At 47.0% G+C, this 21,447-nt stretch overlaps 1 protein-coding gene across 2 annotated transcripts in view; it reads right to left on the bottom strand.

Annotated features, from left to right (window-relative positions):
• Positions 1 to 21,447, bottom strand: part of MED26 (mediator complex subunit 26) — a 37,917-nt gene that overhangs the window by 11,815 nt on the left and 4,655 nt on the right. The window contains exon 1 of one of the 2 annotated variants that reach the window (XM_060092130.1): positions 12,943 to 13,031. The exons of the other annotated variant lie outside the window; for it this stretch is intronic. The gene's annotated coding sequence lies outside the window, so the exon portion shown is untranslated. Of the gene's footprint in view, positions 1 to 12,942; positions 13,032 to 21,447 lie in introns of those variants that run through there. 2 annotated transcript variants of the gene reach the window in all.

Consider the following 21,447-nt stretch of genomic DNA (forward strand, 5'->3'; position numbering starts at 1 on the left):
AGAGAACTTCCTCAGCTTGATAATACCCACAGCTAACATCACACTTGATGGTGAAGGGCTGAATGTTTTCCCCCAGGAACAGGTACAAAACAAGGACATGTGCTCACCACTTCTATTCAGTCTTGTCAGGATATTCCAGCTAGTGCAATAAGGCAAGGAAAAGAGAAAAGGAAAGGGAGGGAGGGAGGGAGGGAGGGAGGAAGAAAAACCATCCAGTTTGGAAAGGGGGAAGTAAAGCTGTCTTTATTCACAAATAACAGAACAGTCTATATGGAAAATCTTATAGAATCTACAAAATAAGAATAAGTGAGTTTAGCAAGGTGGCAGGATATAAGTTCAATATAAAATTCCACTGTATTTCTATATGCAAGCAACAAACATTCAGAAACTGAAAATTTAAAAACCAATTCCATTTACAATAGCAATTAAAACTGAAGAAAATAGATAGCTAGTGGGAAGTAGCTGCATAGCACAGGGAGATCAGCTTGGTGCTTTGTGTCTACCTAGAGGGGTGGAACAGGGAGGGTGGGAGGGAGACGCAAGAGGGAGGAGAAATGGGAATATATGTATATGTATAGCCGATTCACTCTGTTGTACAGCAGAAACTAACACACCACTGTAAAGCAATTATACTCCAAGAAAGATGTTAAAAAAAAAAACTATGAAGAACTTACAGATAAATTTGACAAAAGATGTAAGACCTCAACAATGAAAAGTACAAAACATGGCTGAGAGACACTACGAGAGGCCTCAATTAATGGAAAGATATACCAAGTTAATAGCATGGAAGAGTCAATATTGTTAAGATGTCAGTTCTCCCCCAAACTGATCTATAGATTCAATGTAATCCCAATCGGAATTCCAGCAGGGTCTCTGGGAGAGATTGACAAGTTGATTCTAAAATTTATATGGAAACGCAAAGGTCCTAGAATAGCTAACAAACTGAAAAAAAGAAAATCAGAAGCCCACATTATCTGATTTTTAAGACATTATATAGTCAAGACAGTGTGGTATTAGAGCAAAAACAAACAAACAGATCAATGGAACAGAGTAGAGTCCATTTAACAGGTCCACACATACATGGGCAGCTGATTCTTAACAACAGTGCAACAACAGTGCAACAGTGGTAAGGCAATTCAGAAGTGAACGAATAATCTTTCAACAAATAGTGCTGGAATAACTGGATAGCCATAGGCAAAAAACAACAACATTGAAACAAAACATCAAATCCTTGACCTCTATCTCACAAGACATACAAAAATTAATACAAAATGGATCATAAACCTAAATATAAGAGTTAAAACTACATAATGTACAGAAGAAAACACAGGAGGAAAATCTTAGTGACCTTGGGTTTAAAAGGCAAAGATTTTAGTAATATGAAACAAAAAGTACAAACTATAGAGAAAACAAACTGGATTTCATCAAAATTGAAAATCTTTGCTCTTCAAAAGATGACACTGTTATGAAAATGAAAAGGCAAGCCACCACTGGGAGAAAATATACACGAATCATATATCTAAGAAAGGACTTGTCTCTAGAATATATAAAAATCTCTTTCAATTCAATAATTAGGCAAAGAACCCAAGGGGGGAAAAAATGGGGAAATGATTTGAACAGATTTTCAAATCTATCACCAAAGAAGAGCTATGCATGGCAAACAAATAATTGAAGGGCTGCTCAGCACTATTAGCCATCAGGGAAATTCAAATTTAAAACACCATGAGATACAACTACATATCTATTAAAATAGCTAAAATTAAAAAGATTGACCACATGGAGTACTCATCAAAATGTGGGACAACTGAAACTCTCCTACACTGCTGGTGGGGTGGGAGTATAAAATGGTATAATCACCTTGGAAGACATTTTGACAGATTATTAAGCAACCCAAAAGTCCATCAACACAAGAATGGATAAACAAATTGTAGTATATCCATAAAATGAAATGTTAGCAACAGAAAAGAATGAACTATTCATATATATACAACATGCATGAATCTCAGAATAAATATTAATGAAAGAAGAGCCCAGACACCACCCCACCAAAAAAGTACATACCACATGATTTCACAAAATTCTAGAAAAGGCAAATTAATCTACAGTGACAGTAAATCAGCAGTTGCCTGGGGATGGGGGTGGGCTAAAGGGAAGATTACAATGGGACAAGAAAAAACTTTTGGAAATATCTTTATTACCATGACTGTGATGATGGCTTCTCAGGTGTATTTACAGATCAAAATATATCTAATTGTACACTTTAAGTGTGCACAGTTTATTGTATGTCAATTATACCTCAATAGAGTTGTAAAGCAACTATGGAGGCAGATGACAGATGCGACAGGTCCTAGAAAAAGGAGGAGGGGTGGGAGGCAAAGAGAAGGAACACTTCTTTGTTGGAGGTTAGGCATCAGATGCCCCTCTTGGGCTCAGCCCTCCCTGGGGAGGAAGGTCAGACAGAAAGTTCCTTCCCCCCTCATGAAGATGAAATGAAGAAGCCTGTCATGCCTGGGCCTCCCAGGGGTATCATAAGGACTGCATGACAAAGGCACGTGTGTATAACGCACTCCTAATAGCAGCAGGCATCAATCCATATATATATATATTTTTCCTGGACATTCTGCTTGCCCCTGCAACACCTGTGCATCAACAGACTGCACATCCTAACTGTGGGCTTGGAAAAGGTGACTCCTGGCTTTCCTTCAGAAAACGCACTATGGCTGGAGCTGGGTGACAGTGTCTTATAGGTTGTGAAATGAAAGGCTCACTAGCCGCCGAGGACTGAACTTCAGGACATGTGCCCTCCTCAGCCTGCCTGTGGGGTTTTGTCATACTTCAACTGGAGACCCAGGAGAGGGAGCCAACTTCCCATGCTCACATAGGAAAGGCCAGTGGCCACAAACATCTACAGAAAGTCTTAGGCAAACAGCAGTCTGTTCTCCCCTCAAACAGCTGGTGTGAGCGATAACCTGTCTCCATCCTCCTGACATGAAAACAGCCTCAAAGCATCTGACAGCTTCTTTTCCCCCCTCACTCTTCATGGTTTCCTGCAATGTATTAAGCTTCTGTGATTGAAAGTGTCTGAAATCCTGACTTCCCTCAAGACAGCTGAGCTAGACCCTTACTACACTCAAGTGTGAGTGAGTGAATGAATGAATGAAGGACGGATAGATAAATGAAGCCCCATCTTAGTGTCCTTGGTTGCTGGGCACCATGCTTACTCCAATATTATAAACATCTCAGTGATCTCCCTCTGCAGCAAGTCAGGATGTGCAGTCACCAAGTAAGTGTCTTGAGAGCAAACAGGCCTTGTCCTGTTTCCAGCCGTCACCTGTACTAGCCACCCCACAAGGGTCATGGGAACAGGGAGGTGACTCTCAGTGCTCCTCACACAACCCCCATGGAAGACAAGGCCAAGGGTACCATGGCTGGGTGGCCGGCAGAGGGAAAGCTGAGGCAAGGGCAGGAGAAGGCTGTGACCAGGGTGGCACAGGCTCTGATACTGCTCCAGGCAAACACGTTTGCTCAGCAGGGCCCAATGGCTTTGGAGAGAGTCTCCCATTTTCAACACAGTGGTCCTAGACGTCACCACAACCACAAATACTTTCTCCAAATTACCTTCTTGGCCACCCTGAAATGATTCCGATGGGTTACATAAAGCAGGAGGAAGGAAAGCCAGGTGAGACTTTTGTGGAGGCCACATTAAAGCAATGGGGGAAACCAAACATCACAATCCACCATGGTAATTCAGTAACAGCATGATCCACAGGCAGCAGCACTGCTTGGCACGGCGGGTGAGTGGAAGGTTGCTGGTAGGTGATGGAGGACCACCACGGCTCCCGAGGTCACTTGCTACCAAAAGCCAAATCAGCTGCTTCCTCCCAACTTTCCTTGCTGGGGACCCTGGGAAAGCATGACACCCAACAGCAGCCCCCGCTGGGCTGGCGTGGACCCCCATCGGCACTGCCTGCCTCACCCCAAATCACCTGCATCCCACAGGGCAAGGGGTGGCAAAATTGATCCTGAGGACAAGAGCCTGCCCCATGGCTAAATGTCGCAGGACAGCCCTGCAGCGAGACATGAGGTCTCGGTCATCAAACGTCCAAGGCAAGGCGGGACCCCAGCGGGGTTCCAGGAGAAGCACCACAGCAGCTTTCCCTTGCTTTAAACATACCAGGCAGAGAGCACTGAGGAGCACTGGGAACACAGAGGATTTCCCTTTTTACTGTATTTCCTTCGGTGTATCATTTTCTAACATTACTTTCTCACTATTTTAAACCTATTTTTTGAAACTTTTGTAAAGGTCTGTTTTTGCCCCTTTTCATAATCACCATACAGGTGGATACCAAACATGACTGACCATGGCAACTAGGTGAGGAAACAGAGCACAAGTTTTTACTAAAACCTACATTAACATTAAAAAGGAAATTAAAAAGGAGCTCTACCTCATCCCTACCTGTCACTGCACCAAAACTGCTCTGCCCAGGCAACTTTTCACCAAAGCCAAGGACCTGCCAGCTCTGCCTCGTCTCATCTCTCGGACCCTGAGCAAATCCTGACATCCCTCCACACGCTCATCTTCCTCCTCTTGGAGCTCTTCAAGGCACAACCCAAGACCCTTTCCTTCTCTCACTCCACTTCTCCGCTGCCTGAGCAGTCCCACCCCCAGGCAGCTCCACATCTGCATCTGGGGCCCAGGTGCCACCTCTGGACCCACCTGGCAGCGCTTCTGCATCTCAAAGGCACTGAGGGTGTCTAGGTACCACTGGCTGGCTCCATCGCTCCCCACCCTCGGAGGTGGGGCAGGACCCTCGGAGCAGGCAAGCCCCCTGTTCTCTCTCCTCCAAATAAACACACTCACACTAGCCCAGTTAGGCATGTCTTCTTTGGACCCTGATTTCAACCCCAAAATGGTGGACCTGAGCCCACCTCCTGGCCAACTTGTGACGGGTACTTTGTCTGAGTGTGCCCACATCCGGTCCCGTAACTTTTTACGCAGACTGACCATGTCTGTCCTAACACAGTGCTGACCCCGGGCTCACCGATGGGGACCTGAGGCTTCATGGTGCCCAAGCTCTTCACCCTAAATATCTCGAGTTCTCCTCCACCCACTTTGGTCTTCCTTTTCTCTGAAAGTATCTTCTAGGCCACTACCTTTGTCACTCTTGAACCACAACAGCCCCAGGAGGCAGATGACAACATCATGGCTCAGGTCTGACCCCAGAGGCCAAGCTCTGCAGCACTGTCTCCCCTGAGCCCCTCAAGCCCCCCGAGCCCCCACCAGCCTAAACCATGGCCACGTTTCTCTGGCTGACTTTCCTGCTCTTGTCCAGAGCCTGCAACAATTACATAGTTGAAATTGCATCACAGATACTGTTTTTTTTTTTCATTGAACATTTCTTCCTGTTGTTACATAATCTTCATAATGATCTTGTTTAACAGCCAAACGTCCCATTAATGCATCATTTCCTTGACCTTCTCCAACTGCTGGGCATCCCATTTCCTTCCGGGTTCCCCTACTGCAACCAATCTTGCAATGATCATCTTCACACATACGACTTCCTTCTCTCATTTCTCCCTCAGAAATAAATTCTCAGGTGTTAAACTCTGTCCTAAGGGTCCAAATACTTTTATGGCAACTGGTTCTGCCTCAGCTATTTTTCACTCTCACCTTACACTATGCAATGACCCCATCATGAAGGGGAGGAAGAAAGCAGGGCTGAATCTGATGTACCCTGCACAGGGTCCCCGAGAGGCAGGCCCACCTGTCTGGCAAACTGCCCTCAGATGTCGGGGCTGTTATCCTGCCCTTGTCATCTATCCCTTGACTCCACCAGCAGGGAAGGGAGAGAGAACCCAGTGCACACAACCCCCCAGGACCGGCACTGAGGCTGCTCTGCTCACAACTGCTGACCGCTTCCTTGCACAGGGATGGGAGAGAACTGGGCCCCCTGCCTGCTGGCTCTAACTCAGAGGCTGTTGGGAAGACAGGCAAGGATTAACGCGACTGTCACTCTACCTGGGGAGGGCTCTAACAGCCCTGCAGGGACACAATGGCACAGGGTTGGGGGTAGGGGGTGTGGATAGAAGCAAATATGGCGTTAGCCTTGCTGAAACCTAGAGCAATTTTTACAGCCCAGTGGTGAGGTTACCAAGAGTGACTCTGAGATCTGCAAGGAGAACACGGCCAGAAGACAGAGCTGCCGTTTCCAAGGAGAAGGGCACCCTGCACACACTGAGAGGGAATGGCTGTCTCCAACATCAGGAAAACCTTGGATGCAGGAGCCAAAACCATTCAGACTGCACACTGAAACTGCTGCAGCCAACAAAGACAAGACACCAGAGTTCATTCACCAGTTATGTATTTACCAGGAAAATAAAAATGTGTATGTGCTGAGGAGGAACTCAGGGAGCAGAGGGAGCTGGAGGGACTTACATTCAGGGCGGGGAAGACAGGCGACAGACAAGCAAACAGGACAAGGTGACTGTACTGAAAGCTATGAATAAAATAACCAATGTGACATGCTAGAGGAAGGCTTCCTCCGGAGCCTGGGCCAGGAGGGGTGGTCGCCTCAGCTTGGAGCCCCAGAGAGAACCTGGGGCAGCAAAGGGTCTGGAGCAGACTTCTGGCCCCACCCCACCTTCAGAACAGCTGGCTCATCGTGCACCCATAAGGGGCTCCAAGCATGGCCTCCATGACACTCGGGCCAAGAGAACCATCCCAGCAGCCAGCTGCAAAGGCACTGATGCCATCTGGGACAAGGAGCCTGTGGCCTGCAGCCCAGATCCAAGCAGGACAGGGGTAGGGACTCTGCCCAAGAGTGTGCTGGAGCCAGCTCACACCAGCCCATGAGAGCCTGTGGTGAAGCTTTCAGGAATCTTGGGAGCCAGATGTTAAACACAGCCATTGTTAAAAATGCAATGATAAGGTTGGGACTGACCACCTGAAGGCTGCTGTGGGCAGCTAGTTATCTCCTGCCTGGCAGCATTCTAAATTTTCTAGAAAAGTCACGTAACTGGGTTTTTATAGAAAACCTCCATTTGTATTTCTGTGGCTAATTCCAGTTTTAAAAATACTGTACTAAGAAACGACACAAATCCTTGAGCTCTACCCAGCTCACAAATCACCTCTATTTATACCTCAGTGTCAGGTACATGGTAGACACTAAAACATTAAAACTGCACAAGCAGGCCCGTGTGCCAGGTGCTATTCTAGATGTGTGAAGTGTATTAACTCATTTAATCTTCAAAACAACCTCGGGAGATAGGTATTATTACTTCCCTCATTTTCTGTATAAGGGCAGTGACACTCCAAGATGTTGGGTAACTTGCCCAAGGCTGCACAGATAATAAGGCACGGAGCCAGGATCAGGTCCAGGCAGTCTGGCTCCAGAGTTGGTGCTTGTAAGCTTTATGTTTAGTTCCTGAAAAAACAAAGGCACCAACATGCATAAGCAGACAAAGTGCCCAAGGAGCAGGAATGACTTATATTTCATTTGACGAGGATTCTGGTTGAAATAAATATCACCTGAGATGTTCCTCTGAGCACCAAGGATGGACACTACCTCTGCCTTACTTCTACTGCCACATTCCTGAGGTCTGGGGCGACCACTGTCCTAGTTAATTTGGCGTCCCATCCATTTTAGCATGTGTCCTGGATTTTTCATCTTTTAAACAAAGTTTTAGAATTTTATTAAAAATAGTTTTTAAATGGAATTTTTATTGCTTTTTAATATACCATTTGTGGTCAAAAATTGTTTAACGTAATTTACTTTTAGCACTCCCTTTTACTTCTCAAGGGCATCTTCATTTGGATATATATATATTTTTTTAAATTGATGTATAGTTGATTTACAATGTTGTGTTAGTTTTAGGTATACAGCAAAGTGATTCAGTGTTATATATATATATATAATGGCTGAGAAATTTAAATATCATATGATATCACTTACATGTGAAATCTAAAAAAAAAATGATGCAAATGAACTTATTTACAAAACAGAAAAAGACTCACAGACATAGAAAACAAACTTATGGTCACCAAAGGGGAAAGGGGAGGAGGGATAAATTAGGATTTGGGGATTAATATATACACACTACTATACATAAAACAGGTAAACAACAAGGACCTACTGTATAGCACAGGGAACTATACTCGATATCTTGTAATAACCTATAATGGAAAAGAACCTGAAAATGGATATATATATATATATATATACACACACACACACACACACACACACACACACACACACATATATATAAAACAACCACTTTGCTGTACACTTGAAACTAACACATTGTAAATTAACTATACTTCAATTTTTTTAAAAAGTATAACAGATTTTTTAACTTACAGAAAATGCAATGACAGAAACTGTATACAATAAGTTATACTGAAAACAAAGGTGATGAAATACTCAGAACTCATCACTTCCTACTTATTTTCTCACATTTACTACTATCTAGGTTGTTTCTGAGTTTATTCATGACTACTATATCTTCATGGTGAAAATGGTGTACTACTGAGGCATCTCTTCCCAACTCCACATTTGGTGACAGACATCATGTTAGTAGCTTGAAATCAGACATAGTGGAAGTATTTATACCATGGAAATTGGCAAACACTACAAATCAGGGCTTGATTTATTGTCAGGTTGATGGCCTCTATAGACTCCTGGGCTGTATCCAGCCCAATGCCTGTTTCTGTGAAGAGTTTTAAATTTTCATTTAATATATTTTTTATTGAGGTGAAATTCACATAACATAAAAACATAACATAAAATCAACTATGTGAATATAAAGTTTTATTGGAATACAGCCACATTCATTTGTTTACAAATTGTCTATGGCTGCTTCTGTGCTATGCATAAAGGCAGAGTTGTGACAGAGACTGTATGGCCTATAAAGCTGAAAATATTTACTATCTGGCCCTTTACAGAAATAGTTCACCAACCCCTGGGGTTTAGACTTAAGAAAATATTGATTATGCAGATTAAACTTAAAAGTGTGTCATGCCTGTAGCTGTTACATTAGGAATAGCACAAACGATGAGGAAATATTCTTCCAGTATTTGAAAACTCTTTTCTGATTCACTAAGACATTACTTGACTCATTAACATAAAAATTATCAGTCAACATTCATGTCAGGACTACACTCATAAGCTGATTATAGATACAAAAGTTCAGCAAAAAACAAGGAAAGCAGTCTGTGAGAAACAACTGACTACATCAAATTGACAATAAAGTGTTGTGTTTCATTATTATTTGTAAATTGTCTGCTACCTATCCTTTCTATCAGTATAATTTATAAATTATGTGTGTATAGGCATACTTTTTTTCCCCCGGAGAGCCAGCTGTCAAACATTTATGGGCACACCACTGGAGTAAATTAGAGTTCTTCATTACTTCAAAGTGCTTGAAATAAAGTTTGAACGAAACTAAAATCCATTTGCATTACTGTAATTCAACATTACATATAAGTGAAAAGAGGAAAGAACCTGGATTCTTTAGATACCAACTCTTATAAATTACGGTTTACTAAAAAAATGGTTCTAAGTTTTATCATCTCTGCATGCAAACTGAATTTCTCCATGGTGATTATCAAAGTCAAGCAAAAACAAACAAAAAAACCCACCTAACATAAAAAAGTTATGTTCATGGACACAGTGCTCCCTTTTATGAAAATCAATAATGTTACTCGGAAAGTCAACAGAAGTTCAATATTTAATACATTCCCTAACACTTTACACTTTACTTTTCTCATAACTATACTGAAGAAATGTACTGCTCGTCCCCCCACTCCCACTTCTAGTTTCCCAGTGCCCTGCCTGGACGCCCTATTTCCTATGTGTGCCATGAACACACGTAGTCTGGAGGCAGGCAGTGTGACAGCAGGGAGGGGATGGGGCTCTTTACAGAAGCCTGAAGGAATCTGAGGTCACAGATCTGGGGAGCAGATGTGCACAGTCATGAATGAGGGAGAGGGAAGTATAAACTGAGATGAGAAAGGAAAGAAGGGTCCAAGTCACATAGCACTTGTAGATCATGACAATAAGGAGAGGGGATGTCTATTCTAATCACATGGGATCTTAAGAGAATGATGTGATCTGATGATATTGGTTTGGAAGGGGCAAGAGGGAAGTGTTCCAAGAGGGTGATGGCCAGGTTTGGACAAGAGATGGAGAAAAGAGGATGAAGGGAGAATATACATTTTGGTAGTAGAGCCACCAGGACTTACAGGATAGACTGGACATACTAAGGTGGAGAAAAGCAGGGAGCACGGATGATGCCGGGGCTTTAACAGGGCCACAGTTATGGCCGCACTGACCGCAATGAAAACTCAAGAGTCCTGCACAGGACTTCCTGGTGGTGCAGTGGTTAAGAATCTGCCTGCCAATGCAGAGAACACAGGTTCGAGCCCTGGTCTGGGAAGATCTCACATGCCGCGGAGCAACTAAGCCCGTGCGCCCCAACTACTGAGCCTGTGCTCTAGACTGGCGAGCCACAACTACTGAGCCCACTTGCCATAACTACTGAAGCCCACGCACCTAGAGCCCATGCTCCGCAACAGGAGAAGCCACCGCGATGAGAAGCCCGAGCACCACAACGAAGAGTAGCCCCTGCTTGCTGCAACTAGAGAAAGCCGCGTGCAGCAACAAAGACCCAACGCAGCCATTAATTAATTAATTAGAATAAAATAAATAAAAATTTAAAAAGAGTCCTGCACATCCTCTCTGTCCTGGGAGGCTGGACTCCAGTGCTCTGAGAGCATGAAAAATACGACTGGTGCATTTGACTGGGGTAAAGAGTTGCACAGCCCTGCTCTGAATCTCCCAGAAAGGCATGGGAGAGGAAATAATCCTCTCCTCTCCACTGGCTGCAGTACACAGCGGCCCCACGATCCACTCCACATCTGATTGCTCTCAATAGTTCGAGTGCTCTTCAGGCTAAATCAATCTACTTTTATTTTCATTTTTTTACTGTTTAATTGAAAAAACAATGGAGCACAGGAAAAACAAAAACCGTTCCTATTGCCCCAATACAAATGCTTCCCGTTTTACCCCAAGTTCTAGTTTTTGTGCCTTTTCCAGTTGTGCAAGGCTGACAAAAAATGCTCCTTTTCTTCATCATGGCAAGGCTTGTCCATTTTTCTACAGAGCCTGCAGGATCATTCTTCACAGCTCTACGCTATTTGACTCTGTGGGTACACCATGTTTCCTAAGCCTCTCCCAGGCCATTTAATTAATGATATTAAAAATTATTATTACATAAATATATTCATTAACATTGTTATTAAAAATTACCATGTATCTGTAAAAAATTTCCAAGAGTAAAATGACCTGATCAAAGGACGTGACCATGGCTATGCCTCCTGCCACGTAAATATTTTCCAAAAGGGTGAAGTATGAAGTTGCTCCTGGGTCCTGGAGCAGGGTGCTGTGGGATGAGGTGGGTAGAGTGGGAGATGCTCTAGGAGATATAAAATAGCAACAGGACAGTTTAACACCGTCTTGATTACCTGCCAACAACATTTTTCCCCCACATATTTGAATATGAGGTATATTTTCTGATTATTAATCACGTCAACATTTCTCTGTCTGGTGATGTCTCTGGGAGCTTGTGATTGTTAGTTCTGAGTAAGTTCTCCATACCAAAAGAACACCGCTTCCTAAAGGCGATTTCGCGCGGACACACAAATCTGTATTTTGATCCCTCCCCTCCCCAGTCTGCAACCACAATACAGAGGGATTCGGAGAAGTTCAGGCAGGTTGTAAACCTGGTTGCGAGTTCCAACCCAAGCACCTCTTCCAAAGTGCGCCTTTCCTTCTACAAGTGTGGGATTTTGTTCTACAACCAATTTCTTCCTGCTTCCCTCTAGGGAGCTTTCAGAAATGTGCAAAATTATGCAATGTTGTCTGGTAATTGCTCACACTAAAAGGAAGACTATCTTTGGCAAAAAATACCATCTGTGAAAACCACAGTTAAATATCTACAAACTCATCCTGGGGAGTAACTGCCTCCGCCCCCAACCCCCAAGAAAAGCAGGGAGGGGACTTAATATGTGTTCAGTGTCTACGATGAGCCCAGCAACTTCCCTTCAGGCATTATTTAACCCTTCAGTGGGGTAGGGCTTGTCTTCACTTTATAGAGGACAGCAAGTCTGACAGATTGTCAGCAATATTTGATGTGATTTGTCCAAGGACAAATATCTCAGAAACAGAGCTATATAGATTTGAACTCCAAAACCCTTGCATATGAAATACTTTTCTTCCTCCCTCCCTTCTTTCCTTCTTTCCTTCCTTCCTCCCTCCCTCCCTCTCTCCCTCCCTCCCTTTCTTTCTGGCCATCCATTTGTCTTTTTCATTTCGGGGGAGGCTCAGAGGATTTCGCATTCACCAACCTGTACTTAAGAAATGAGAAGAAGCCTTTCTTCTCCATGAGACAAGACCTCGTGAATGAAACTGACATGGCTCAGGGGGCCCAGAGATATCAGAGAAACCAGGCTGTGTGACAGGGGAGGGGTCAAGACTTGAGGGTCGCTGGGAGGGGACAGGGGCCGTACTCTGCACCCCCATGCTACCCAACTCCCCATGTGGAAAAACAGCATAGGCCCCAGCTCTTACCCAAAGCACAAGCGATGAGGCCCTGGAAGCACGCTGTCCAATTCAGGTAGGCATTAAAATTAAATAGAAATTTTAAAGTGAATTCCTTGGTGTACCACCCACGCATTAGGTGCTCACTAGCCACATGTGGCTGTGGCTACCATACAGAACAGTGCAGACAGAGACCATCTCCATCAGCAGCAGTGCTCAGCCAGGAAGGAAAGAGCTCGGCAGGGATTTTCGCAGTCCCCTCTCCTCCCTGCACTGGGCGCAGTGTTGCCTCCTAAGAAAAGTAAAGGCTCTGAGGTCAGCTGTGCGGTGGCCAGCTACTCACCTATTAAATGGTATAATACCTGGCACAGAATGAGCATATGATGAGTTGCTCCTGTCCTCCTGCTTCTGTTATGGTCCAAAGATAAAGTCCTTAGAAAGAGATAACCCTTATAAAGATGATGCCAAAAGACACTGAACACTTGATTTGTTAAGCAGGGTTGCTCATTAGATTGAATGAGATCCAGTCCCTCCATGCTGAACTCCACCTGCAGGTCTATTACCCACTAATAGGATTAAAATCCACTCTCTGCTCCTTCCAGCTGCAAGGCCTCAGGTAAGGACAACCTCCCTCACTCTTTTCCTCATCTTTAATAGAGAAACAGTATCAGCTCCCTCACCTAGGTGACTAAACCAAGACAGACACTGCACCAGGCACCTAACATGCTCAGTCCCTTAGGATGACACCACCAGGTGATGGCACCAAGAGCCACATATCACAGATAAAGACACTGAGGCCTGGAGACACTAAGTGATTCACCCCGAGGCCACTCAGGTAGAAGCAACCAAGTAGGACCTGGAGCTGCTGCTCTCACAGAACAGCTGGGGTTCAGGGTTCAGAACCTTCTTTTAGGGCGAGTCCAGGCCTGGGGGACTCTTTTAGGGGGAGTCCAGGCCTGACCCGAAGGAGGCAGGAGGCATGTGCACTCCTGGGGGCGCTGGGCCTGAGGGATTCGTCACACCAGAGAGGGGGGCTAGGCAAGTGCTGCAAAACCTGTAGCTGCCCACCTCCCCCGCTTCCTGAGTCCTGTCTTCAGCCTCTAGAATCTCGACTCCCTAAAACTGAGTGACACACACAGGACAGGCTCAATGCCTGAGTGCTGACCATGCCACTATGGCTCCAAGGGAACTGATGCACCACAGGAGGACCCCAAAGGGCTGAGGTCTGGAGAGGGCCAAGCAGCCATCACAGGAGGGGGGCATCCTCCAGGGAACCAGCCATCCCAACCCCAATACTAGTAAGCCAAGCAGCTGCCCTGCTCAGTCCCCACCAAACTTGAACTCTTTCTTACCCCAAACCCAGCTTGGTCCTCCCAGATTAGGCACTGCTTGCGCTTACCCACAGCTTGAAATCAGAGATGGATCCACAATAAACTGGTCATTGGCCCTAACAGAATGAACTATGCATCAGCACAAGAATGGGGTGGGGAGGACACAGGCAGGTCAGACAAGTTAAAGGTGGGCAAGATCAGACCAGGATGCCAGAACAGTCAGAAGAGAGTGCTCCTGGGACAGCTGGCACTGGGCTTGTTGGGAAAGGCATGCTGGACCTGGAGCCCAGAGAGGCAGGTAGGAAGGGAAGGAAGGAGGGAGAATAGAGGGAGGGCAGGCCACCCAGGTGTAACAGGGGGTCAGGAGCTGATGAGCAGCTGAGTGCGGCTGGAGCAGGGGAGGAGAGAGGATGCCTGAGCCAGAGGCTAGGGCATAATGTGCTCAGCTGACTCTCCTGGTTGCAAGTGACAGAAAAGCCACTTCAAATGGGCTTCATCAAGAAAAGAAGCCATTGATTCACCTAGGGCCAGCTGGGCCCAGGCAACTTATTCCTCCCCATCCCTCTGGGCCAGTCGCACTCCTGAGCAGGCTATCCCTAGGCAGCAGACCCTAGCAGCAACCTGCTCACATCCTTCCCTGTTCAAGTCTCCTCCAACTACCCCAGCAGAGCACTAAAACTTTCAGATGGCCACAGGTCCATCCCTGAACCAATCACTGGCCAGGAAGACGCAGCCCCATGATTGGCTAGACCCCAATCACTAAGCATCCCATGGGCATGGACCAGAGGGAGGGAGGGGGAAGTAGGGGATGGGAGCTGGATGAGCTGCCCACCACCAAGTTTGTTCGCTACCATGCACACATCAACATCCAAGATGCTTCAGGCCAGGGACCACATCCTACTCTCAACAGCTTTCCTAAGCAGTGTATGTACATCCTCCTGAGAAAATTAAGGCTACAAACCTAACCTCTTCCAAAGCTACATGGTGAACAGCAGTCAAGATTCCAACTCAGTTCTGCTCAACTCTAAAGCCCAAGTTTTCCACCTGGAGAAAGACTGTCTTCTTTACTATGTCACCTACAGAGCTCACCTGTTACCCAGTCAGCCACACGGCCCCAACAGAGCGGGTGAAACATCCCAGTCTGGTTTTGGACACTCACTCTGGGGCCGGCAAAGAGGCAAGACCAGGACACAGGAGACTGGCTGGGAAGCAGCTACATCTCCCTAGTGATTCTGCATGTAGGAATGGGGCAACCAAGGGAGGTGGCCAGCTGAGCAGTGGGCTGTGGCACCACCAACCAAAAGCACAGCATGCCGAGGGCAGCAGGCAGCTGGACTGCAAGGGCCCATGCACTGCTGGAAGCCATGGTGAGAATACCTGGGGAAAGTCTTAAAGGCCAGACAGGGGTCCCCAAAGCAAAGCCAAAATACTCAAGGGGAAGGAGGCACCGTGGGCATGAGGTTTGGAGAGAGCGGAAAGGCCACTGCAGTAAGGTACAGGGAGCCAGAGGACAATGGGAACCGCTCAGTGTTAGGCCTCAGGCTTGCTTCGTTCCCAAGGAGATGCATTCAGCACCGACCCTGAGGCAGGTCAATGAGGACAGCACGATGACCCAGGGAGACAGCCTGGAGTGACAAGCATAAGGGCATCCTCATGCCCAAGGTTGTTGGCTCATCTTACAAAGCAGGTGATGCCACTTCCTATTTCCCCAACTTGGGGGAGCCCACCACCAACAGTACAGAAAACCATGCCCACTGTACTGACACAGGAGCATCATCCCCAGGGCAACATGCAGATTCCTGCTCCCCTAACTCTGAGTGGGGCTGATAAGCAGGTTCACCAGAAACCCTAAGACAGTCCCCACCTACCCGCCCCAGACCTCACTGTTTTTGTCCTGCCACGTGGGAGGGCTACAGCAGTCTAGGGACACCTACTGCTTCTGTCTGCACAACAGACCCTGCTTCTTCTGCAAGCTCCTCCCTGACTTCTTGAGGGCACTGCCATTTTCTTACAAAGCCCCCTTCACCCTACCTCCAAGCCAAGCTGGAGTGATTCTCCAGGAGTTTTCAAACTGGAAGCAAGTCAGTGAATCCATTTTTGATCATGTCCTAGCTTTCAAGGGTTCAAATCCCAGAGCTGCTACATTTCCTGCCATGTGGAAGAAGTCTGTCCACAAGACACACAGACACACACAATGCTGAGGACAAAAAAAAAAAGAACAGTTTCCCTCTCGGTTCTCCCACTCCAATTTCAATCCCAAACAGTACTTTAACTCAGTGGTGAGAGGAGAAAGGTTACAAGCGAATGCAGGATGAGCTCACAACACCTGGGAGGGTGATACTTTTGCCCTTTGGTGAGAAGTGAGGCTCCTGCACTCAGTGGAAGCTTTGGCCTGTTGACCAACCTTCAAAGGGAGAACTTTAAATGCTTAAGAATAAGAAGCTCCTTTAAAATAGAAGTGAAAGTGAAATAACCATTCACAAACCTCCTCGCCCCCAGACACGCCTAAAATGTAACATGTGGCCCACATCTGCCACTGCCAGGCTGCCAGCATCCAGCAAAGGGGGAGCAGACATCACCAATTTCGGGTGCTTGCCTAGAGCCCCCCAGATTGGAAGGGAAAAATGGAGGGACACAAAAGATCACCTGACCCAATGCATTTCAGTTAACCTAAGGGAAAGAAATGCATTTCAGTTAACCTAAGGGAAAGAAATGCAGGTACCAGTTTCTGGTAAGCCAGTGGGGGTGGGGAGGATGACAACGACGACGACGGGACGGCGGGTACAGACAAGAGGAAATGGGCAAGACAATCAGCTCGGACCAGACCTCCGAGTAATCATCCATACCTCTGAGCCCGAGAGAACAGAAGTCTGGAGAACTTGGCTCCTGCCTGGGTCACAGGCACTGTCTCCTTCTACCCAGGCTCATCTAGGCAGTTACTGCAGCATCAGGAGAGGTTATGGGGACAGGAGAATCAGCAGTGCTATTGTAAGGCTCTCCTGGACTCCTAAAGGGCTCCTTAGCCCAGGATAGGGTCAGAAGCTGCAACCTAGCACCTGCACTAAGAGAAGGTACCCAAGTGAGACTACAGGCAAATCAGAGTCTGCAGTTCAACCAGAAGGAGTGGGTACTTAGAACCCTGGCTGTGATCTGACGCCATCCAAACAATCCGTTGCTTACGCCAGACCTCATATTTCAGTTACATCCATTCTGTCATCTGGACCCAAGTCTCCCAGGCCTAGCATGACACCCAACTATTTGAAGGTGCCCAATTATTGGAAGGCGCTATCATATCAAAGAGGTGACTAAACCAGCACTCACTCAGGGGTTGCCGCCAGCCCACTCCCCATCCCATTCTCCCATTAACAGGACCTAATGTTTCTTGGGGGCACCCCCTCTACTCTGGGTCAGTCTGGGTGGAACTAACACCATGCCAAGATTCAGGGGTGAACCAACTAACACAGCCTGCTATTTCAATCAAAGTCCAGAGAAGGCACCGGGAAATCTCTGCTGGGCCTTCTGGGAAAGAGGTGACTTCTCTTTCTGCCCCGGGATAATGGTCAGTGAGGGTGAATCCCAAAGCTGCAGGGGCTGGGGAGAAGACACCCACTATGCAAAGGCAACACAACAAAAAGCAAAACAGAGAGAGGGAGTAAAGCCAGGTCGTCACCTGAGAAGAGACCCATTTCTGGGCCTTTAAGTAACACAAGCCAATGAGCCCCTCTGCGTTTAAGCTCCTGTCATGAGCGCAGTGCCACCCTCCCTCTGGGGAAAAGGGGTTAAAAGAATTAGTAAAGGTGCTCTGCCTGCAACTATCTAACTGAACACTTGAAGGAAACAATGTGAAACAATGAGCAGAAAGGGTAAAATCTTCCTAGTTTATATACCTACACATCAGGGTCACTCACCCCCCAACCTCGCATCTCTAAAAAGCTAGCCTGCCAACTATTTGCCTGGTACAGATGCAAGGTGCACCAAGGGGGTAAAAAAAAGTTGGGAAGTGTTTACTGGAAGTGGTTTTCAGGAGGACTGGCTTCAAGAAGGAGGACACAGGTAGCTATCTTGGGGATCACCCAGGGGAAAGCGGATGTGGCCACCATCCCACAACCCAACCCAAGCTAGGCCAGGGACCTGATGGAAAGAGGGGTCAAGAGAGCTAAGGTGGAATAGGGGAGGCGGGAATATCCAAGTAAGGCATCAAGGGGACAAGGAGAACCAGCCCCCAGGTGTGTGCAAGCAGAGCTGCAGCCAGCTTGGGGGGCCAGGCGCCATGCGGAACCAAATCTGACCGGACTGTGGTTAAGGGAAGGAGCTGAGGTACAAGCAGGACAGCGGGGCCACCGGCACCTGGAGGAGGGCTGCCAGGCCACCAATGGTCTCTTGGTGTGAGCCACGGTCATGTGCAGCTGAGTTCTCCATCAGTAACTCACCTGACTGTTGACGTCTGCACCACAGAACCCCCCATCACAGAGCCAAGGCCAGTCACCTACAAAATCACTTTGTGCACACAGTGGACAAGTGACTAGAGTCTCCACAGCAGCCATGAGGCTGACCCACCCACCACAGGGTGTGGCCTGGAGAAAGCATCACCCATTTTTTGGCCCTTGATGAATGAAACTCGAGAGAGGGGGGTGTCCAGGAAGGGTCTGATTTGTCACATGACCAAAAAAGGACACAGGGTCCCAAGGTAGCATTTGAACAGTGTCTCCAGGGATCACAGACAGCCAGGGAATCTAAGATCAAGAGCCACCTTCTCTGTCAGGGGTGAAAAATGCCAGCCAAGAAACAAAAAGGAAAAAACACTTGACACCTTTTCCTCAGCCAGTTCAAGAGAAAGCAGAAAGTATTTCACGTACAACTTTCCTCTGGGACAAGCATAAAAACGTTGTACAGATGAATCCAGCATAAGGATCCAAATCCAGGCAGGAGAGTGGAATGCCTGCCTTGTACCCACTGCCCTCTCTTGAGTGACATGGGAGGCAGCAGCAGGTGGCTAAGGACTGGGGGGGTAGGTTCCAACCCTAGTGTCATCCCTTCTAGCTGTGTGTCCACTGAGCCTCAGTTTCTGCACTGGTTCCTGCCTCCCAGGGTTGCTGTACAGATTAAAGGTGAAAAGTGCTGGCACCTCACACCTGCTCAGTAAGCGCTGACAGCCAATTCTGAAGACCAGCCCTTTTCACAGGAAGATCAACAAGCATCTGAGCACCCACTTGCTGAAGAAGTTCTGGGTACCTGGGGAGTAACTCATGTTCCGCCAGCAAGGAGCTTGCAATCCTGTAGAAAACGTGTTCAACAAGACCTATACTCAGCAGGAATGTAGGATTTTTAAGTTATGTACAGTGCCGGAAGGAGACTGTCTTTGATTAAAGCAGGAAAGGTTTCTGGAAAAGGGAGAGCAGTAGGGACAACAGGAGGCCCCAACCAGAGGCAGTACAAAGGGTTTTGATCTTTGATGTCACACACATATTTGACAACAAGCTATAACTTCATTTCAAAACATTACTGGATTAGGAGTAGCTTCTGTCCTTGAGTTTTCTCCAAAAACAAAAACAAAAAAACAGCTACTCAAAGTACACCTGCCATTATGTGGAAGTTCCTGAATGTTTCTGATCATAAAAATGGACCCTGACACCCAAAAAGGTTAGGACCCACTAGGCTAGAAGATTTTAAGGGGGGAAAGGTGGTAGGATATGGGAAGGAAATGGAAATGCAAAACTTAACGTTTAAAAACACTTCACATTTAAGGTTAACCTAGGAAGATGCACTGGAGTTCAACTTTTATGCTGGGCACTGCTTATGTAGGAGGTGGGACACTGTTGTTAAGCCCACCGGCTTCTGAGCCAAGCAGCACTGGGTTTGGGCCCAGAGCTTTCCCATATCCACCTCTGTGATACTGGACAGATCACATAACCTCTGCTCTCCCCTAAAATGAAGATGGAGCATCCACTTGCAAGAGTGGTTCAGAGAACCACCAAGGATGCAAAGCACTCTACACAATACCTGGCATATAGTAAGTGCTCAGTAAACGGCAGCTCTTCATTTTATAGCCTCCAATGGATGAATCCAGGAAACTCTGTTGCAGTCCCAGGAGCACTGGAAGGCTTTTAACCCCACCTGCCTGGAAGTGGCACATCACCTGACACGACCCTTCTTTTTAGCAGCCTCCATATACAATCACAGAACCTCCAGGAACTCACAGGTCAAGAATCTGAGGGCCCAGATAGAGAGCCCAGTCCTGTCTGCACACCCACCTGGCATGGTGGCCCTGGACTCTTGAGCCAGCTCTGATGATAATCAAGAGCTCCCCCGAGTGCAACAGCACCTACCTCCCAGGAACTCCTGCCTTCCGAGTCCTAGGTTTGCCTCCGGAAGCCACACAGAGTCTACCTAACCCCAGTACTGAAAACGAGCCCCAGGCCCTTCACAGAGCCTGACACCTGCCCCCTTCCCATCCCATTGCTGAGAGGGCAAACTGTTCAAGGATTTGCTACCAACTCCTCCAAACTCTCCATTCCCCCCAGGTCAGAGACGAACCAAGAATTGACTTCCTTTTCCTTCTGAAAACTCAAATGATGGAAAAAAATGATGATTCTAGAAAGCCATTTCACGCTCTTAAGAATTCTGAACTATCTTCGAATAAGACACATGGACTGTCCCACTTGGATCTAAGAGCTGTAGCCCTGTAAGGCTGCCGCACCCCAGACCATCCGTGTGCACACTCTATGCCTGCTCCAGGTCCCTGGAGGGTTGCAGCTGGGCACCCCCAGGTCTGCACCCTCCATATCCAGCACCATAAATGCTTGCTAGAAATGTTTATTCAACTGCTGAGCCACCTTTTCCAGTTTTACCATATTTCTCCATAAACAGTGTGCATCAGTTGGTGATTGAAATGTAAGTGTACTGCCTCCCAAGACCTGGAATTCATTCAGAGAGTACTTTTAAACACAGCATGCGGAATATTGGTAGGCCCTCCTTATTCAGGAAATGCTCTCCAGTTCATGGAATCCCTGTGTCAATACTTGCTCAGCGCTACTCATGTGCCTGGAGAGTGAAAAGGAGCAGTTTGAGAAGGCGCTCTGAGCATGGGCACTCACAAGGCTGGACTGAAAATGCGCTGCCTACGCTGCCGGCCACTGAGCCACAAACTCAGTCACCCAATCTGACAACCAGCTAGTGGGCCCCACAGGGACCAGGTGGACTCAGGCCAGAGCCACCACCAGGAATAAAAAGAAAAAGCACAACTTCTACTGAGAGACAGAGCCCCCAGCTTCCAGAAGGCGGTTTACAGTGGGGGGGTGGGCAGGAGACCCCCTGAGGCAGTCACCGAGAGGTTGGGCTGGGTTAAATCAGTTCTGGATGAACCAGAACTCCATCTGAGAAGACACTCACATGGACACCAAAACTGAGGCAAAGTAAATACAGCTCTCCTCCTTCACCTAACTCCACGCTTGGCACCCCTGAGGGCATGTCCTGTCACACGAAGCTGCATCATGAGCCCGGGTGACCATGGTGTCTGC

This window comes from Mesoplodon densirostris, chromosome 3, assembly GCF_025265405.1.
Source record: "Mesoplodon densirostris isolate mMesDen1 chromosome 3, mMesDen1 primary haplotype, whole genome shotgun sequence".
NCBI classification, from domain to species: Eukaryota; Metazoa; Chordata; class Mammalia; order Artiodactyla; family Ziphiidae; genus Mesoplodon; species Mesoplodon densirostris.